This window comes from Hyaena hyaena, unplaced genomic scaffold, assembly GCF_003009895.1.
Source record: "Hyaena hyaena isolate Hyena2069 unplaced genomic scaffold, ASM300989v1 scaffold_7, whole genome shotgun sequence".
Taxonomy (NCBI): Eukaryota; Metazoa; Chordata; class Mammalia; order Carnivora; family Hyaenidae; genus Hyaena; species Hyaena hyaena.
Genome location: NW_024080639.1, coordinates 2,764,588 through 2,785,018, shown reverse-complemented (window position 1 = coordinate 2,785,018; position 20,431 = coordinate 2,764,588). Strand labels below are relative to the sequence as shown.

General features: G+C 43.4%; 1 long non-coding RNA gene across 1 annotated transcript; it reads left to right on the top strand.

Annotated features, from left to right (window-relative positions):
* The first annotated feature begins 3,300 nt into the window (after nucleotides 1–3,300).
* LOC120237832 lies at nucleotides 3,301–10,489 on the top strand. Its single transcript, XR_005530052.1, has 3 exons — nucleotides 3,301–3,483; nucleotides 4,385–4,482; nucleotides 10,430–10,489. It is a non-coding gene; the product is annotated as an uncharacterized LOC120237832 (long non-coding RNA).
* Nucleotides 10,490–20,431: the final 9,942 nt, after the last annotated feature.

Genomic DNA, 20,431 nt, shown 5'->3' with positions numbered 1-20,431 from the left:
CATCAGCAACCAGAGAGAGCTGTCTAGTCATGCTCACCAGACTCCTAATGGCTTTACAATTCCTGGCAACAGTCTCTTGTTGCCGGACCATACTTGTTACTCTGGGTTTTACAGGATACTTTTGATTCTTTTACAAAAGGTTTTTTGTACATAAACTCACTCACTTTGGTTGCCATTTTTTGCAACCCAGTGGACCCCTAATATAGCACTCTCATCATTGGCTTCTCTCCATTTTGGGTTTGAACACCTCTAGTGAAAATGCATGTGTAAGGGATCTATGAAAAATCAATAAATGGGATTTGCTATCAAAATTTGTGAGCTGAGAACAGATTGTTGATTGGCAGAGACCAAAGGTAAAGAGTGAAAGAAATGAATGAAGGCAGTCAAGATGCACAAACTTCCAGTTATAAGATAAATAAGTTCTGGGCATGTAACATGCATTGTGGTGCCTATATAGGTAATATATTGTATTGTATATTTGAACATCCCTAGAAGAGTAAACCTGAAAAGTTTGAATCGTAAGAAAAATACTTGTAACTATAAGACGTGATGGAGGTTAACTAAACTTATTGTGGTGATCATTTTGTGGTATGCATATATCAAATCATTATGTTGTGTGCCTTAAACTAATATAATACTTAATTTAAATTTTTTAATGTTTTTTTTTTAATGTTAATTTATTTTTGAGACAGAGAGAGACAGAACTTGAGGCAGGGAGGGGCAGAGAGAGAGCGAGACAGAGAATCCGAAGCAGGCTCCAGGCTCCAAGCTGTCAGCACAGAGCCTGATGCAGGGCTCAAACTCACAAACTGTGAGGTCATGACCTAAGCTGAATTTGGATGCTCAACCAACTGAGCGCCTCAATAATACTTCATTTTAACTATATCTCAATAAAACTGGGGAACATGTATAAAGTGATAGACTGTTCCAGTTTCCATCAAACCCAGTGCTGTGCCTAGCCTTTCCTACCCATTAACTTGGGCTTTGCCTGCTGTTAATATGTCACCATATTCCCACGGACTTCAGTCCTTTGGGACCTCCTACTTCCCATACCCCACCCAGATTCCCAGAACTCTGTTGCCTTCCAGAAGTAATCATAGTCAACCTTTACTGCCAGTTATTTTGGCTTGGGGCCATGGCCTTGCAAAGCTGGTATTGAAGTCCCGCTCTCCTACCTAATTTGATTGAATTGAATGTTCCAGTAAGACTGGTGATGTTTTCTTTGCTACAGGGTCCATCCTAATGAGCAAGTGCTGCCTCTATTTCATAGAAGGCTGCAAATGTGCGCATGTAAAGAAAATCTTTACAAACACTTCTTGATGTCTCAGAGATCACCCACCATAATCACACTGGGGGGATGCTGAGAAATAGTAAAATAAACCTGACTTAACACGCACATAAACCTTTTGTTTAGTATTGTGGCATCAAAGTTTTTAAAAAATCTGTTTCCCTAAACTTTGACTATCTATTAATTGAGAATATAATAGAAGTGAAAGAGCCAACAAAAATGTATTTATTTTTGAGAGAGAGAGAGCATGCACACAGCTGGGGAGGGTCAGAGAGGGAGAGGGACAGCAGAGAGCCTGATGTGGGGCTCAAACTCACAAACCGGGAGATCATGACCCGAGCCAAACTTGGACGCTTAACCGACTGAGCCACCCAGGCACACCTAAGAGCCAATAAAAATTTAAAGCAGCCTAATCAACAGGACAGCATTAGGACCATCTGGAGTCTCATATTCCCAACACCTTTGTCTCGAGTCTTAGGCACTGCCTGAGTTTGTACAAGTCATAGAAACAAGAACCACTCCAAACTTTGTTGAGAAAAATGCAGGCATCTTTATAAGACAGACCAACGTGGAGGAAAGCCGTGTGCTATTTACAGCTCCTTGATAGCTATACCTCATGCAGAAGAAATCCGGAAGCTCAATTCTAGAAGACGAAAGTGCCTCATGATAGCCCTGAACTTTCACATACGAAAGAAACTAACTCCTCTTTTGTTAAAACAGTTTTTTGTCTGTTACTAGAATTTACCCTAATCCTCATGAGTGCACAAGCCTCTGTGTTGACAAAATAACATGTCTGCAACATCATATAAATGGCAGCATGGCATTCCAGGCCAGGGAAAGACCACAACTTACCCATCCATCCACCCCACTATGGTAAGATGTTTAAGCTATTTCTGACATTTTTCTGGGTTAAACAAGGCATGGTAAACACATATTCATGCATATCCTCAGATTTATCCTTAGGATACACTGCTAACCTAGTTTATGTACACCGGTTTGGCTGGGCCCACCCAAACGACTGCATAGATTTAAAATTTTTTTTGAAACTTACTTCCAACATTCTTTTCCAGAGACGCAGTACCAGATTGTGTGTCTATGAAACCTGCAGGAAGTGGTTTGTGTAGACTCTCAACACACTGCTGATGACTTTTTTTTTTTTTTATGGTTGACAATTTGATCTGTGCTGGACTTTTGCAACCTACACCACGGCAGCGTGTTATCTTTTAGTTGACTGATGAGTATAGTCTCCCCATCACCACCACCAACACTATCGATTTCTCTGCACCAGGGTTAGTAGCCGTACTTATGCTCCTCAACATTCCCTTTACTGTTGCAGCCATTCATTGTTCACTCATCTAATATTGAGTACCTACTTTGTACCAGTATTGTGGTAGCTCTCAATGAAATAGGGATGGATAAGACTGACAAGATCCCTGTCTTCATGGAGCAGATAGTTCCACCATATTCACATAGTTGGCTGTCTGCACTCAGGATTTGACTCCATCCCAGTACATTGTGGAAACAGATCTGCTTCTCTCTCACACTGGTATTCCCTCATCAGCCATGGGGATCTTTACAGACATTGTCTTTTTTAATCTTACTTGTAATAGTGAGAAAGAGTCACCATGGCAACCCTGTAATGGGCTTTAATTTGGGTGTTAGACATATCACAGTGGTCCAAATATGCTAGAGAAGAGACTCAGTCTTCACATCATGGGAGATGAGGTTTTCCTGAGTAGAGACCCTCAACTGTAGATGGTCTTCTCTCTCTGACACCTAAATAACTTTAGCCATATGGACAAGGGTCCACTCTTCGACTCCTGACCATCCTGACCAGCCCAAGGGTATCGGAGCTCTGGAATGTTCTAGGGATCACAGAATCTCTAAGGCAGATGAGATCATAGAGGAAATGGAGTAAACCCATCTCCTGTGTAGGAATCTCTCCAATGTCCATCTTTCATACACCTTGATTCTATAGTAATAATTCTCCATCTCTGTAGCTTTCTAGAGCAGATACATAGTATAACGTGATCCAGAAACCATGATCCTTTTCCAGATGTGGCCAGAATCAGACCCAGGTTTGGGGACTGAAAAGTAATAACCGTATGCTCTGATTTGAAGTAGTGACCTGACAATGGCTTCAAACAAACTGAGACCTCTGGATTCTTGACCAGATCCCTGGTCGGGCCACATGGGTGTGTAGCTTTCAGATTTTATAGAAAAAAATAATGTGTAATTCAAGAGCATTCTGGGTTAAAAATTGTGTGTGTGTGTGTGTGTGTGTGTGTGTGTGTTTGTGTGAGACTGTGTTCATTTATATGCATGAGTATGTCTTTATGGAAGGGGAGTTTTATTGGAAACCATCTAGTAAATACAGGTGAATGGCCCTTACCATATACGTGCGTGCAAGGGTCCTTCATTTTGCTGCTTTCCACAGGAGCAAAAGATAAGTTATCGAGCTCTGCAGTTTTCATTGTGCATTTGTTTGTTTTTGTCTGTTCCCTGATGGAAGATAAGCTCTACCAAATCATACCTACCTCCACATAGACTAGAATGGTGCCTGGCATTTAGCAGGCTTTCAAAAAGTAAAGTAAACATGCTCATCACATTTCATTCACACACCACTCTGTGAGGAGACCTCCATTATTCATTTATTCATTCAACAGCTTTCTCTGAGTGTCTACTATGTGCCTGATATAATGCCAGCCACAGCCCATAGTTAATCATCTTCCTTCTCTCCGCCAGGTGCCTTTTGGGGCCTAAATGTATCATGGGAGATGGGAATGTGTCCTTGTTAGTAGGTTTTACAGATACTTGGCACTTTCTCTGTCTCTTCAAACCCATTTTGGAACAAGGGAATGGAATAAAGACATTTGATTTATCATTGACGAGGTGGATAAATTTAGTCTTACCCCAACACACACACACACACACACACACACACACACACACACACACACACACGAGATTCAGTGAAAAGGATGTAGTTCCAATTACTCTACATTTTTATCCGCTTCTGCTCCCAGGCCAGGGAGGCAGGCTCCCACCCAACTCATGCCCATGACTCAATTTCACCACCTCTTCCCTTCCTCACAGAGTCTCAACTTAGATGGGGCCTCACCATCCGGGAGACAAGCCTTTTTCATCCCAACCAGGGGTCTCCAAAGGGAGCTGTGCCTCCAGCCAGGAACCAGGTGAGAACATCAGAAGAACGCTGGAGGCACAGTAGTCTTAACGGGAGGTGAGGAGAAAGGGTCCCCCAGAGGGCGAAGTCTCCTGTTGCCAGCTCGCTGGTGGTTGGCACATAGGTTTACTAGAGCTGGCTTTGGGGCCTGGGATCAGGCTCATTGCCATCTCAACAGATGGGCACATGGGTAGATAGCCAACGGATAATGTATGAGCAACAAATGTGTTTGTTGAGGGCAGTTTTCCCAGGCAGGAGCATCAAAACGAGCTCATCCTGAGACTCCACACCTGTGCTCCTCTTCTGCCTAAAAATCTGCTGGAGGCTGAGGTCCCAAACATGGGGGAGGGGGCTGCATGATTGCCATCAAATTCCTGCAAGAGAGAGAAAAGGATGGCTCCAGGGAGCATAGGGAGAAGGACTTCCCCCAGGGGGCAAAAATGATGCCGACATCTATTTTCAATGAAGGTAACAGGAGGGAGTGAGGTCAGACAAGAAGAAGATCCCCATGGGTTTGTCTATATTTCTTCCTCTAATAGCTGAGAAGTAGTGAGCATCCCATTTTATGACACTCACGAAGCCATGATGAGCTTTGAGGAGAAAACAGGGAATGTGCAAAACATTGACAACTGCCCTGGAATCTCCTCCCTGGAAAATGAGAAATTCTGTCTTCACGAGGTATACATTATGAATATCATGACTAGTGTCCAGAGGTAAGGAATGCACAGCCCATGTGCAGACCCTGCTTTATCCTGTGTACCTGCGAGACCCCTCTAATTGATTACAACATATTCAGCATTTTCTCATGCTGTGTTTTCAGACTTATAGCCTATAGAACTGTAGAAAGATTAAATTTCTCTTGTTTTAAGCTATCCAAGTTTGTGGGGTTTTGTTACAGCAGCACTGGGAAACTCGTACAGTCCCTGAGGAAGGTAAAGATAGAGGATTGTTTTTAAAAAATCAAGGAGAGATACAAGGTCTTTGAGAACATATATGACTTTTTTTAAAGTTACATAGAGATGTGAAGGGGAGAGGGGCAGAGGGAGAGAGAGAAAAAGAGAGAGAATCTTAGCCTGACCCAGGGCTTGATCCCATGACCCTGGGATCATGCACCGACACTCAACTGACTGAATCACCCAGGTGCCCCCATGTATTTTTTTATTTGCACACATTTAGATAGTTACACTTGGGACATATATGCCAACAATGTCCCATTAACCTTATTCTTCTTTCAAGGCACATCTGGCTGTTTCCTCACAATGGAAGGCTCTCATCCCAAATCTTATGTAGCCTCCTTTCCTGCACTTAGCCTCATCTCCCCAGAGACCTCTTCATGGACCATCCCCACTATAACAGCCCAAGCCCCTAGGCATTCTTCATCATTTTCCCCTGTTGAGTTGTTCCAAAGAACAATGTTATATGAATTTCTCCTGTCCAACAGATGGCTGTTTGGCTTGCCCCACTCCACTGTGGTAAGATGGCAACACCCTGAGGGAGTGCCTCGGGCCCCACTCCCTGTAGCACCCAGAAGAGAGTTTCACTCCTATCAGGCACAGGAGTCCACATATCATCGCATTTAAGATGGTCCCGATTGTAAGATGCATCATCACTGTGTACCCACTAAGAAAGAAAAAGATACGAATTAAACTCTGACCTGACACCTGATGGAGAGACGCTTCCCACCCCAGAGATGTTAAAGTGTGAGGAAACAAAGCATGTCTTAGATGCAATGAGATATGGCAAATGTTTCAATAATAATGCCCTCATGCAGAGTTGTGTTGTTGGCGAAATCTGATTCCTGTGAAGACCAACGCAGAAGTAATGGCGTTCGCCCTGAGCTTGGTTCCGTGTCGATGAAGGTCCCATGGGTACAGAGTGGAGGGGGAGAATGGTAGATGGCCAGAACCGTGGGTCAAGGGTAATGTGTCTATAACAGGAAACGTTCTAGCCATTTCTTTTTTTTTTATTTTAATTTTTTAATGTTTATTTGTTTTTGAGAGAAAGAGAGACAGAGACAGAGTGTGAGTGGGAGAGGGGCAGAGAGAGAGGGAGACACAGAATCTGAAACAGGCTCCAGGCTCTGAGCTGGCTGTCAGCACAGAGCCCGACGCAGGGCTCAAACCCACGAACCACGAGATCATGACCTGAGCCGAAGTTGGACACTCAACTGATTGAGCCACCCATGCGCCCCTGGCCATTTCTGAAGTTCACGGTGGTACCACTGAACTTCAGAACCTCTGTGTAAGGTTGTGTGGCATATTGCATTTCACAGCTAATGTGTGGATAGCCCTTCCCACCTACAACACAGGGATTATCACATTTCCTTTCACCTCAGCACAATGTTTTGAGCCAGGCAGGTGAGGGAAGCTAAATGCTTCTAGGTTTAGTTGAGTTACCCAACTTGCCCAAAGTCACATGGATAATTAGTGCCATAGCCAGGACCTGAACAAGCTCTTCCAATGCTGCATCCAGACCTCTTACTACCTGCCCAATTGACGAGAGCCTAACCCAAGCTAATTACAGAGCTTGCTAATTACAGAATCTATTGCTAAATAGGATCGAATTGAAATGAATTCAGGCTCAACATTCTGAAAGATTCCAGAAAAGTCTGAACAAAACTTTGCATGTCCTTGAGAGGATCATCTAATCTCTTAGTTCCTGACTCACCCATGAGAGGCCCCCAGCCATCTTGTCCCCCATTTTGATTCCAAACCTTTCCCAAACCATTTCCAAAATGAGCTATTGAGCCAGTGGGAGAAAAAGCCTGAGCTCCTTTGGGATTGCATTTTGGAGCACTTTACTGTTTTCTTAAAGCTTGGGGAAGAGTAAGCGGTAATCAATAGTGAAATCTGCCTGAATCTCGGAGGCTCAATGAAGGTGCTTTTGAAGCACATCACAGAGCTTGATTTTCTGTTATTTAGTGCCAAAAGTTATTACCTCAGCAGCAGTGCAATGTCTAATTTATACCAAATTGTTAGCTGAAATCTATTAAAGTTTATTAGCACCGCCTCAGAATACAGTAACATCTCACTGGTTCTGTTCATGTTTAAATTGACCAGCTGGTTTAACTCTATTAGCTTTGAGGCTGAGATAAACTCGAGCCTGCAGAAGCCATCCACGGCACTGGGGGAGAATGAATACAGATGAAACTTGGGGGTATTTGGGGTGTTAGCAGCTACCAAATTGCTGCAGGCTTTGTCTCTTTGATGCAGTCGTGACCCCGTCAGTCCTAAACCAATGGAATGGGGAGCTGTCCTCAGAATTCAGAAAGCAGTTATCAATGTGATGGAGTTCCCAGCAGAGAAGGAGGCATTCCTGGAAGTCTGAGCCTGAGAGCCCACACCAGTGAGCTGGAGGAACCCGGATTGTCTGAAGGGAGAAACTGATTTGTCAAGATGCTTCCCCATTGCCTGCAAATTCATGACTTCCAAAGGGCATTTCCAGTTGCATTGAGGGAAGACAAAAGATCTAACGTTACCCATAAAGAGATGTTCTGACTGGTCCCATCCTACCTGTCCTCGGGGTCAGGACGTCAAAGAAGCCAGACCACAACCATATGGAAACATTTAAGTAGAGGCTGAATGACCCTCTACAATGATATCCAGTGTTTGGTTGCCTTAGACTGCCTGGAGTGGTAAGAATCCTGGCTTTAATACTCACCCCGATCTGGTTTGAAAATTGACCTCACTGCTCACTATCTGCACAGTCTTGAAAAAGTGACCTAAATATTCTTGGTCCCAGTTTCCTCTTCACAAAATGATATTTATGGTGTGTGAAGGTGTCAGTATTGTATGTAAGTGGCTGGAGCAGCCTCACTTACACAATAAATATGTAATCCACATTAATTTCTTTCTCTTTACTTCTGCTTAGCATTTTACGGCCATTTGGTTATAAAATGGATAATTTGGTTAATTATATTTTCATTTTGCTCTATACTTCATCTAAGCTCCCTTACATTCGTTATCTTTTTCAAGTCTGGAAGGAACTCAAAATATTAGATGGAGCAGGAATTTATAACCTGTCTGACACAAGAGGAAGTCTTTGATTTAGCAAGCTGAAGAGACCTGCCTAGGTCACACTGTTAACGTAGAACGAGGTAAGAAGGTAAAGTTTCTAAGTCGTGCTCCAGGGTCCTTTGCACCTCATCCCATGGTCATTACATGACAGCGTTCTGCAAGGGACATATGTTTCAGAAAAGCAATGAGCACACCAAACTCCAAGCTGTGTTAGGGTCAGAGGCAGCAGAAGCAACATTCTCCATCACATGGTAGGTGCTCGCTGTGTGTTCACTGAATGAATGAACTGATGAACCAAACTACATTCACTCCATTGAGATCTCCAGAATGAACATGGGGAGAGGATATACAAGAAGCAAGGTTACGTAAGAGGCAAAGTGAGAAGGTAGTAGAGAGACTTAAGAGTTTCCCAGGTATGTGGCCATGATCGTTCAATAAGCACTTTTAAAGTACGTTCTGTTCTGAATCAAAGGCAGCCTCATCAGGAGTCAGGGAGACAAGGCACCTGGGGTGCTGGGCTGTTAGTGCCCAAGAGGTAAAGCTCTCCAGGCGGTACTCGGCCCCAACTCCACACCTACCCAGCTCTTGACACCAAGCCTCCAGCACTTGACTCTCCTTAAGACCCCTTGAACTTTTTCAAGACGCTCTGTGTCCCTGGTACCTAGCACGTGGTCTGACTGTGAAACACGGCTTTTCCATGTTAAGTGAATGATGTCAAATAAAGTAGGTATTATTAGCTCCACTTCACAGCTAAAAAAAAAAAAGGAAAAAAGGAAGCCCAGAGAAATGATCCCAAAGAAGGCTTTCATTCCTTCAGAAACATTAATTAAATAGTTTAATATCTACCCTCTGCCAGTGGTGCCCTGGGTGTGGAGAATGCCAGGATAACAGGGAACACAGCTTTTCTTGCCCTCCTAGGGGAGGAAGACAGACACAAAAAGGAAAGTACACACCCACACCACACAACTAAATTGTGGTGTGCTGAGGTTTAACCCAAGATGGAGACAGAGAATGTGGGAGTTTAATCCAGGCAGCCCGATCAGAAAAGATCTACCCAAAACAGCAGGGATTTAAGCTGAAGTCTGAAGGATAATGAGAAACCAGAGAGAGAGAGAAGGTGACTAGTGGAAGCAACGAGAATGTTCCGTGTAGAGAGAAACCCATTTAAAAGCTTGATGTCGAGAAGAGTTGAGGCCGTTTGAAGAACTACAAGGAAAGCCCGGGGCTGGGTCATGATGGGGGTGTGCGGGGAAGTAAAGTGTGGGCAGAAACTGAGAGGGCGAATGGGATCACATACAGTTTGGTAGGTTGTGGTTTTTATTTTAAGTAAAATTGGAGCGCCGATGGAAGCGTATTCAACAAAGAAGTGACGTGATTAATATGCAATCTAAGGAGATCAACCTCTGAGGCAGATGAAGAGTAGGTGGGACAGGGACCAAGGATAGAAGCAGTTGGGAGGCCATTCTAGCTGGGGCAGGACATGATGGTGGCTTATCTTGGGCTGGTAGAGATGGAGGGACCTGAGAGGAGACTTGGCCAGGATCTAAACTAGTTAGGACTACACCTAGACCCCTACTGTCCTGATTGTTTACTTGGGATTTTTAAAATTGAACACACTCCAATAGCGCGTCGGGCAAAAGGAGATGGCTGGCAGGGAGAGAAAATTCTAGACAAATATTCATCTAGAACACTGTGCTCAAACTAGAGCCCACAGCCCCTAAAGGTCCACCCACATTATTCTCTCTAAAAGAAATTTTTATGGTCACATGCAATTTCAATGTCAAGCAAAAAGAAATCAATAGAAGCATATTGTGGGTTCACCCCGCATCGTTGGATGACCACCTTCTAATCAAGTTCAGCCACACCATTTCAGAAAAGAGTTTTGCACCTTTTATTGACAGCCACGGACGTGCCAAGCACAACTGCCTTTGTTCTCTGCAGAAAACAACAGAGAAGGATCCAATGCATAAATCACATGATAAATTCATGCCAAGTGATGAGAAAGAGAAAGATCAGAGTCCAGCACCAAACCCCACGTATGAAAGTGCGACAAAGAGAGGATTCATTTCAGCCAAAGAATGCGATTCATTATATTTAATAGTCTTAATTTGAATTTTATTGGATCTGCAGTGATGTCTGTATTTAAGTTCTAATATGTTTTGGTTTCATAACTGGCTTAAACAATAAGCACACAATTTTATATCTGATTTTACATGTATATATTAACATTTTAATAAAAATAATGTATATTCTCATTGGGGTCCATGATGATTACTTGCCTCTAAACTGAGTCTATGTCTTACTCATGTGTGGGCAATCCTGGTCTCAACCAAAGGGAAATCAAACAATGGGCCACCCTCTCTAGACTACAAGGATTTCCTTTCAAGGTGGGATGATGGAGAAGGAGCACTTGCCCTTTCTGGTACATCTCCCAAAAGGTGCAACTCCCAATCTGTTGAAAGTTAGGTTTAAAAGAAAGGGTTGAAATGGTGTTAACTTGTTACTGTAATTTCCTCCATCACCACGGGATGCAGGTTCAACCTCTTTTAGATAACAAGTCAGTTATTGCCCTCGCAATCCCTTAAGAAGAGGTCAAGGGCTGTGTTCTGTACAAACTCTATCTGTAAAGCTAGACCTCACATTCAGTAGAGAGCGCTGTGCATGTATTGGAGAGGCCAGCAGGAGCTGAGATCGTCTCAGCTCTCATGCGAAGTGGATGTGTGGGTGAGCTCACCAGCCCTCATTACATTTGTCTTTTTCTCCTTTTTGTTGCCTCCTTTCTAGTTGAATGCTCCTCAGATAAGTATGTCTATCATAAGGATCAGCCAGGTACATAGTATTAGGACTCTAAGGATATGGTACAGGGGAATGTTAGGTTTTGATGGAGGAGAGAAGGTCAACAACACTAAGTGCTGTTTTCTATGCAGCACCCGAGGCATTCAAGGTAAGTGCAGGGATCCTGGACCTCACACTTAAAAATGATCCTGGGTCATTTTTAAAAGAGACACATATATTTTTTTTAATTTTTTAATGTTTTATTTATTTCTGAGAGAGAGAAAGAGGTAGTGTGAGCAGGGGAGGGTCAGAGAGAGAGGGAGACACAGAATCTGAAACAGGCTCCAGGCTCTGAGCTAGTTGTCGGCACAGAGCCCGACGCGGGGCTCAAACCCATGAACCCTGAAATCATGATCTAAGCCGAAGTCAGACACTTAACTGACTGAGCCACCGAGGTGCCCCCAGACACATATAATTTTTACCCAAGACTTATGCTAATAGAAAATACCATCCTTTAGCTGTCTGCTGAGGCCTATGGAAACCTGATAAGGTGGAGGCTGCTCACTGGAGGAACCACACCAGGAAGATGAGGTTGGGAAAGAGAGCGCAGAGAAAAGGTGATGTCCTGACCAGTGTCTCTTTTTACGCAGCTCTGGGATGGACTGGTCCTACTCAATTCAAGAGAGGATAAAAGCCACATGTGTTAGCCCAAGGGGTGTGTGGGGTGGGGGGGAGGCGAGAGGGGATGGCTACTCAAATAGATTTCTTTTGCTTTGCTTCATGCATTACCACTGACCTCTATCATTCCCCATTTGCGAGGCACACAGAGCATCTCCCTGCCCCATTGCTTTTTAGGTAAACATTAAACAGCGCTGCATGGAGAACAGCCAAAGCGTTTGATAATTCATCAGCAGTGGCAAACCTGAGTGTTTCCATGCGATGCAAATTGCTTTGGCTTCCATGCTGCTCCCGTCGCTTCAAGTGCTGATGGTAAATAGCCTTCCTTGGGATTACTATCAAGTATTCATTTTAACAACATTAATTTACAACGTGTTATCCCACTTTACGTTGTGCTACATGACTTATTCACGGAGCCGGCCCTTTGGTGACTGATATTTATTCATTTGATTCACCACACTTGCCTGAGATTTTTAGGTTAATGGAACCTTGGACTGGAAAAAGATTGTGTGCCGGGTTGTTTGGGCGGGACTCATTCATGGCAAAGGCAGCAATGCTTCCTGAAAAGTCTGTGTCTTTCTGGTTGGGTGGTGGAGAGGGAGAAGACCGCTAGAAGGGGCTGAGTCAAGTCAATTGCCTCACCTGAGGATTTGCTGAGACCAGAACACCGTGGAAGCAGCAGCAACAGTGCAAATACTCCTTATGGTCATCTACATTGTTCGAGTCCTTTCTATCTATTATTCTTCCAATAACCCTGTAGGGTAAGTGTAATAGAAAATTTAAGAATATGGGATCTGGGGACGGACAGCTTGGGTTGACCCTTGGCTTTATCACTTAAGAGCCAAGTTTCATTTCTGTGACTCAACTCCTTCATCTTTAAAATGGGCACAGCAATCAGTTACTATACCAGGTTGTTGGCAAGTCGGTTGTTACAGTAAAACACTTAAACAGAGTTGGTGCATGGATTGTGGTACTTGATCCATGGTCCTGTTTTTCCCTCTGGGCATGTGACTTGGGCTCCCTTAGTGAGTGCTGGGGCTCAGGTGTGGCCACATGACTTGCTTTGGTCAATGAAGTGAAAGAGGAAGAATAGGCACCACTGCTGAGTGGAAGACACTGTAGTGCCCTCTCCCCCTGCTGCAGGGACCGTGGACACCGATGCCATGATGGACCCCCAGCAGCCAAAGTCCTAGAGAGAGGAGATGTGGAATGGAGCTCCCAGCCAATATATGATATAGTATGAGCAAGAGTAACCCTTTGTGATTATAAGACTTTTTTAAATTGAAATATAAGCTGACTTACCTAACTGACACAGAAAGTGGTCTGTCAATATTAAGTATCATTATCGTATACTTAATATATTAAGTATTTTTATTTTACAGAAGAAAAATCTAAAGCTCACTGTTTTGGTCCCAACATCACCATTCCATTAGGATGGAAGCTTAATGAAGCCCCAGGTCTTCAAGTGGATCCAAAGGGGAAAACAACAGAAATAGAGACTTCCCAACTCAAGGGGTGCCTACTATACACGTGCACAGAACAGACCTCCCAGCTTCCTGGCTGTGCCTCCGTTTTTTTCATCAGTGAAATGGGAATAATAAAATAGTACCTAGTAGAGGGATTAAGGGAAGATTAAATGAGATAATGCATGAGAAGTGCTCAAAGGAGAAGCTGGAACATCACTAGATGACAGTAATGTTTGTTGTTATTACTACTATTATTAATATTATTGAGGACTAATTAGTCTGCAATTCTTTTTTTATTTCTAGGAAGGAGAGGGAGAGAGAGAGAGAGAGAGAGAGAGAGGGCGTGAGCAGGAGAGGGTCAGAGAGAGAGGGAGTCACAGACTGAAACAGGCTCCAAGCTCCGAGCTGGCAGTCAGCACAGAGCCCGACGCGGGGCCCGAACCCACGAACCGCGAGATCATGACCTAAGCGAAAGTCGGACGCTTAACCGACTAAGCCACCCAGGCGCCCCTAGTCTGCAATTTTAATATCACCCGGTCTCATCAGTCTGTGAGTACAAGAACTTATATTTATATAGATATGTAAGTAAATAATAAAGCCAAACCTGAGGCTCCTAATTGCTATCATGCTTGCTGCATCCTTATCCTGAAAGTTAAGTCTGTTACATGCTTTCATTTGGCCAAATCTACTATTCAATATCCTCTCTATCTAGAAGCCTTCCCTGCTGACTCCCACCCAAGATTGTCATGTGCCCCTACTGATACAACACTTTCATGCAGGGATCTGCTTCTGCTGACCATTGTCCAAGGTCTGTCTTTCCTGCTGGACTGCGGGACTCTATGAAGGAATCTATCTGTTATGTTCACAAAACCAGGGATTCAATATGAAGTCATGAGAAGAAATACACAAGCAACAGGCATGAGCAGCCATTCAGGAAAGAAATGCATTCAGCCAGCAAACATGTGAAATGGTGCTCAGGCTTGCCACTATTAAAGAATAAAAGCAACAGTGAGATATTATTTTTCACCTTCAAGGTGGGGAAAGAAAACCCAACGCTGCTAACATTCAATGCAGGAGAGGGTAGGGTGAAGAGGGCAGATTCAAACTCTATTAAAAATATTGGTACAGGGGGCGTCTGGGTGGCTCAGTTGGTTAAGTGGCCGACTTTGGTTCAGGTCATGATCTCGAAGTTCATGAGTTCGAACCCTGCATCGGGCTCTTTGCTGACAACTCAGAGCCTGGAGCTTGCTTCTGATTCTGTGTCTCCTTCCCTCTCTGCATCTTCCCTGCTCAAGATCTCTTTGCCTCTCAAATCTCTCAAAAATAAACATTAAAAAAATTAAGAAAAAGAAAAAATATTGGTACAATATCATGGATGGTAAATTAGCAGTATCTATTTAATGCTGAAAGTGAGCTACTAATTCAATTTAGGGGTAAGTTTCTACTCCACGGAAATATTAGCCTGAGTATGTGAAGATATATATTTGAGAATGTTCACTACAAAACATTATAATGTTTTTTTGTAAAAACAGGTACAATTGAAATAGTCTAAAATGCCTGTCTGTGGGTCATTTGGTAAGTGAAAGTGTGGTACTTCCATACAATGGATATTATGTCATAAAGTCCATTTTTATTGCCTGACTCATTATAGTAGGAACTTTGTCATGTTTTCCACTATGTCCCCAGGGCTAAGACAGCACCTAGAACATAGTAGGTGATCAGTAAATATTTGCTGAATAAGTGATGCTGAATATTTGTTGAATATATGCTCAGTGAAAATTTTCATAATGTGGAATTAAGAGAAAAAGATTTCAGCCGTACGGAATGGCACCCATTTTTTGTTTATAACTGTGTATTTGTACAAAGTGTTCAAAACTATATATGTGAATAGATAGAAAGATAGAGCTAGAGATGTAGATGTAGATATAGATGTAGATATAGATACAGAGATCCGTACAGTAAGAGCTTTGCCCCAAACTCTTAGCAATGCTCTCCTTTGGGAGGTGAGTCTGACAATGATCGAGTCTGGAGACTTGTGGATGGCGGGAGTTCTTTCCCACTTGCTTCGAGTATTTCGTTCCTAATGTTCTAGGTGATTTTGCTTTCTTTCTGCTGTTTTTCTGAATGTATCACATAAACACTTTTTTTTCATATAATAAATGAGGATTGCTTGACTGAACAATCCTAAGCTGGAAAGTTAGGAACTGAGACCTCTCCGGTACCTCACCCACACATTTCCATAGTCCTCAGAGAAAGTGTCCCCCTCAATCCCTACCTAATAAAATAAATAAAGAAGCAGGCATGCACTTCAATGGAGGCTAATGGATGGAGAGGGGGTAGGTTGCCTATACTAGTTAGTACTTTTTAGGTGGAGGTTAGCCAGGCTGGTATGTCCGCTGGTACTGTCATAGCCTGCGAGACTGGATGAGATGCAGGGAAAGATAAAGATGCTCCTCTAAAGCACCACCATTTTGTGGAAACTCAGTCAATGCTCATGTAGATTATGATGTCCCAGGAATCACCGCAAATTAAGTGGGCCCTGATTTGAATCTCAGTTCTAACACAAATTGTGTGACTAAGGAAAGCCATTTCATTTTTCTGAACTGGGTTCCCTTATCTGGAAAAGGGGAATCATATATGAGGGTAATTAGCATTTGCTGCTGCCATCAACAGACCCATTCTCGATAGCTTCAGACAATCACAATTAGTTTCTCGCCCGCACAAAATTCACCATTGATGTTCCCGGTTAGATGGCCCTCCCGGAAAGCTCTCGGTCCAGCAGAGTGTCTTAAACAGGGGCCCACAGAAAGCGGAGCCTGAGCAAAGGCTGATGTGCAAGCGTTTTGTTGGGAGCCATGATAGTGAGCAGCAGGAAGGAGTATAAGGAAGCCTTACTAAGCCAACAGCTCGGTGAGGCTGCTGGGGACAGTAGGGTATGTGACATTCCGGGAAAGGACCTGAAATGCCCCTCGTGCATATGTATCAGATAGAAAAATAATGAAGCATTGATCCATTGGCTCCCATCCCCATGGACCAAACGTTAGCCTCAAGGACCCGAATAGACATTTTTCCAAAAAAGATATATGAAAGGCCAACAGGTACATGAAAAAATGATCAATGTTACCAGTCCTTTTGGAAATGCAAATTAAAACCATAGTGAGATGTCACCTCATGCCTGTCAGAATGGCCACCATCGAAAATACAAGAAAGCTAACAAATGCTGGGGTGGAGGTGGAGAAAAGGGAACCCGGGACACTGCTGGTGGGCTTGTAAATTGGTACAGCCATTATGCGAAACAGTATGGAAGGTCCTCAAAAAATGAAAAATAGAACTACCATATGACCCAGCGATTCCACTTCTGGGAACATAGCCAAAGGAAACAAAAACACTAAAGACATCCTTACCCCTATGTTCAGAGTAGCATTATTTACACCAACCAGGACATAGAAACAACCTAAGTACAACGTAAGTGTCCACTGATGGACTATGGATGAAGAAGTTGTGAGACACACACACACCACACACACACACACACACACACACACACACACATCCTGACAGCATGTAGAAAATCCTACCATTTGGGACAACATGGATGGACCTTGAAAACGTGGTGCTAAGTGAAATAAGTCAGGTAGAGAAAGACAAATACTGTGTGATCCCATGTATATGTGGATTTTTTTTAAAAAAGTTCATAGAAAAAAAAAGATCAGACATGTGGTTACCAGAGGCAGAGGATTGGGGACAGGGAATTGCAGGAAGGAGGTCAAAAGGCACATATTTCCTATTTTAAGATGCTTCAGTACTGGGGCTGTAATGTATAACATGATAACTCGAGCTAACAGTGCTGTATGGTATGTGGGAAAGTTGTTCAGGGAGGAGATCCTAAGTGTTCTCATCACAAAGAGATTTTCTTCTCATCTTTCTTTCCCTTATCTTGTATCTCTACGAGTTGATGGGTGTGGGCTGAATCTATTGTAACAGCATTTCACAATATAGGTAGATCAAATTATCATGCTGTCCACCTTAAACTTGCACAGTGATGTATGACAATTCTTTCTCAATAAAACTGGGGGAAATAAAACAAAGGAATGAACAAAATTTGCCCCAACGAGGCTTTCCCACCCCACACCTCTGAGCTGTCTTATGTCAGCCATCAACAAAGAAGTGATGGTGTATGCTTCTGGCATAGGCTTCTTCCATATTACACCTCGACCATCTTCACACACGCTAACTACGCCATGCAGGGGGAAGATACAGAAAAAGAAGGAGCCAATCCCGGAGGCAGCATACGTCATTTCCACCCATATTTTACCCACTGGATCTGGTTACATGCCCTGTCCCACCCCCATCAAAGAGAAAACAAGAAAGGTAGCCTTTCTGTGAGCTCAAGAGGAAAAATAAGGAAATCGTTTGGTGAACATGGAACATTATTGCTTTCACTTATTCCGCCAGCAACCTCTCATAGTAGTTGAACGCTTTGATGGATCACATCATGTTCAAGGGGCTGCGTGTTCCCGTCACATAGTAGGCAGTTTTGACAAATGGAATCTCTACGTACCGTTCTGCAAGATGAAAATTCTAAGTGGCTGCAAAAGATACGCCTTGATGAGAAAGTGATAACAACGTCCTTGGCCAGCAGGAACCTCGCTAAAGAGTATGGTAGTTGGTGCTGTGTTCAAATAATGGCCGTGTGGTTATATGCCCTGTCATCTTACAAAATGCAAGTGCCAAGCATGACTTAGAGGATTGCACAAAGGAAGCCAACCCTCCTGCGATGGAGTCAGGCCATTGCCGTTGACGTGTACATGTGTTCATTGTATCCCGTGCTCTCTGGTTGTCTCTCTCACCAGCTGGGCAGTTACTGATCGGACAATACAACATTACCCAGGGGTGAGGAAAAGAGTGCTCACCTTTATACTCATTGCCTGGAATTCTCTTATCTTATAGTTTACACAAGATAAGGTGACCTTTGCTTACCCTGGCTTAGAGCTGGAGAAATAGGCCAAGAGCTTGGTGTCCTGAGTTCCGACCCTGACTCTGATGGGCATCCATTCAAAAAGTCCTGAGCAGCTACCATGTGCCCCACTCTCTGCTAAGTGCCGGGGGCCGTAAAAGAAACAGATTAAAAGCTCTCCGTTTTGGCTTAGTGAGACAGGCATTACACAATAATCACACCAATCAAATCATATTATAAACTGGAGAAGCACTCTTCTTTTTTATTTTTTTTTAATGTTTTATTTATTTCTAGGAGAGAAAGAGAGAGACAGCGTGAGCAGGGGAGGGTCAGAGAGAGAGAGAGTCACAGACTGAAACAGGCTCCAGGCTCTGAGCTGGCAGTCAGCACAGAGCCTGACGCGGGGCTCGAACCCACGAACCGCGAGATCATGACCTAAGTGAAAGTCGGACGCTTAACCTACTAAGCCACCCAGGCGCCCCTGGAGAAGCACTCTTAAGGAAAAGTAGAAGTCCTCTTAAGGAAGACAGTTCTACAGCAGTTGTCTTTCCTCATCTATTCTCTCCTTCTCGCTCCTCACCAGAATGCTCTACTTTCTGGCTACACATAGAGCCTTCAAGAAAAAAGATTGGTTTTCCCCAACTCCCTTGCAGTTAGGTGTGGCCATCTGACTTAAACCTGGCCTATGAAATATGAGCAAAAGAGGTGGGTTGTTCTACTTTCTCTTCCTCCTTTTAGCTGACTGGTAGTCAGATGCGATGGCAGGCGCCTCAGCAATAATTTTGGATTCTAAGAGAGCCATTTTGAAGAAGCAGCCTCGTCCTTTGCGATTATGGAGCTGCCTACCAGCCTTTGATGTCTACACGCATTTTTGTATGACAAAGAAAGACATACTGTTCTTTGGGGATCTCTTTGTGGAAGAAGCAGGATCTATCTTTTGCTATCTTTTCTCATCTGAGAAATGAAAAGGAGCCACGTGCATGAGGAGTGCAGAAGAGTGTTGCAGGAAAAGGGAATCTCCTAGGCAAGAAAGAACTGTGAAGTGAACCCATAAGAAAATCAGGGGGTGCTTAAAGGCAAACGTCACAAGAGGGCGATGTGACGTGGAGTAGGCAGGGGATGGCAGAGCATGAGTGGCTTTGCCATGAGACAGGTGCTCATCTTTGGCTGGTTAAACCTCTCGGGTCCTCAGTTTCGATCTCTGTTAAATGGGAATAGGAGGTACACTTCTGTTCTCACAGGATTTCTGTAAGGAGCAAATGATACGTTGAGAGGGCAAAGCCAGCACGGTACACTGGTGCAGAGCAAGGGCATTCCAGCCAAGGTCAACCAAGTTCAAATCCCATCTCTGCCACTGACTGATTGTATGACCCAGAGTTAATTTCCAAACAAGCGGTAGGTGCCTCGGTTTCTCCATCTATAAAATGGAAGTAGCAATCATATTTACCACATAAGGTGGCTGAGAGAATTAAATGAGCTAATATTTGTCAAGCATTTGGACTAGGACTTGTGCATGCCGATTGCTGCAGGTGTGTTTCTTAAATCAATAAATGAAAGAAAAGTGTTTTATGACTTTAAAGAATTATACTCACTACATATGGCTGGTTCCCCCTTCGATTGAAACTCTCCAGGATCAGTGACTTTGCCTGCTACTCCTCACTAATTCTTTAGCACTACAGAAGTGCTTTCTTTTAAAAGAAACCTCATCAAAAGTGATTTTGAAAGAAAGAAGCCATTCAAAGTGTAGATACAATGAATTCTCTGCATCTCCATTCTCTCTGCACCTAGAGCAATAAGGGTAACTGGAGACCCTAATCTGGAAGGCTACTTTAAGAATGAGACTGGTGTAAGCATACTTCTCAAAACTAGAACAAACTATCCCAAAATTTGTATGGAACCACAAAAGACCCCAAATAGCCAAAGTAATACTAAAGAATAAAACCAAAAAGGGAGGTATCACCATCCCATACTTTAGCCTCTACTACAAAGCTGTCATCATCAAGACAGTACGGTATTGGCACAAAAACAGACCCATAGACCAATGGAACAGAATCGAGAACTCAGAAG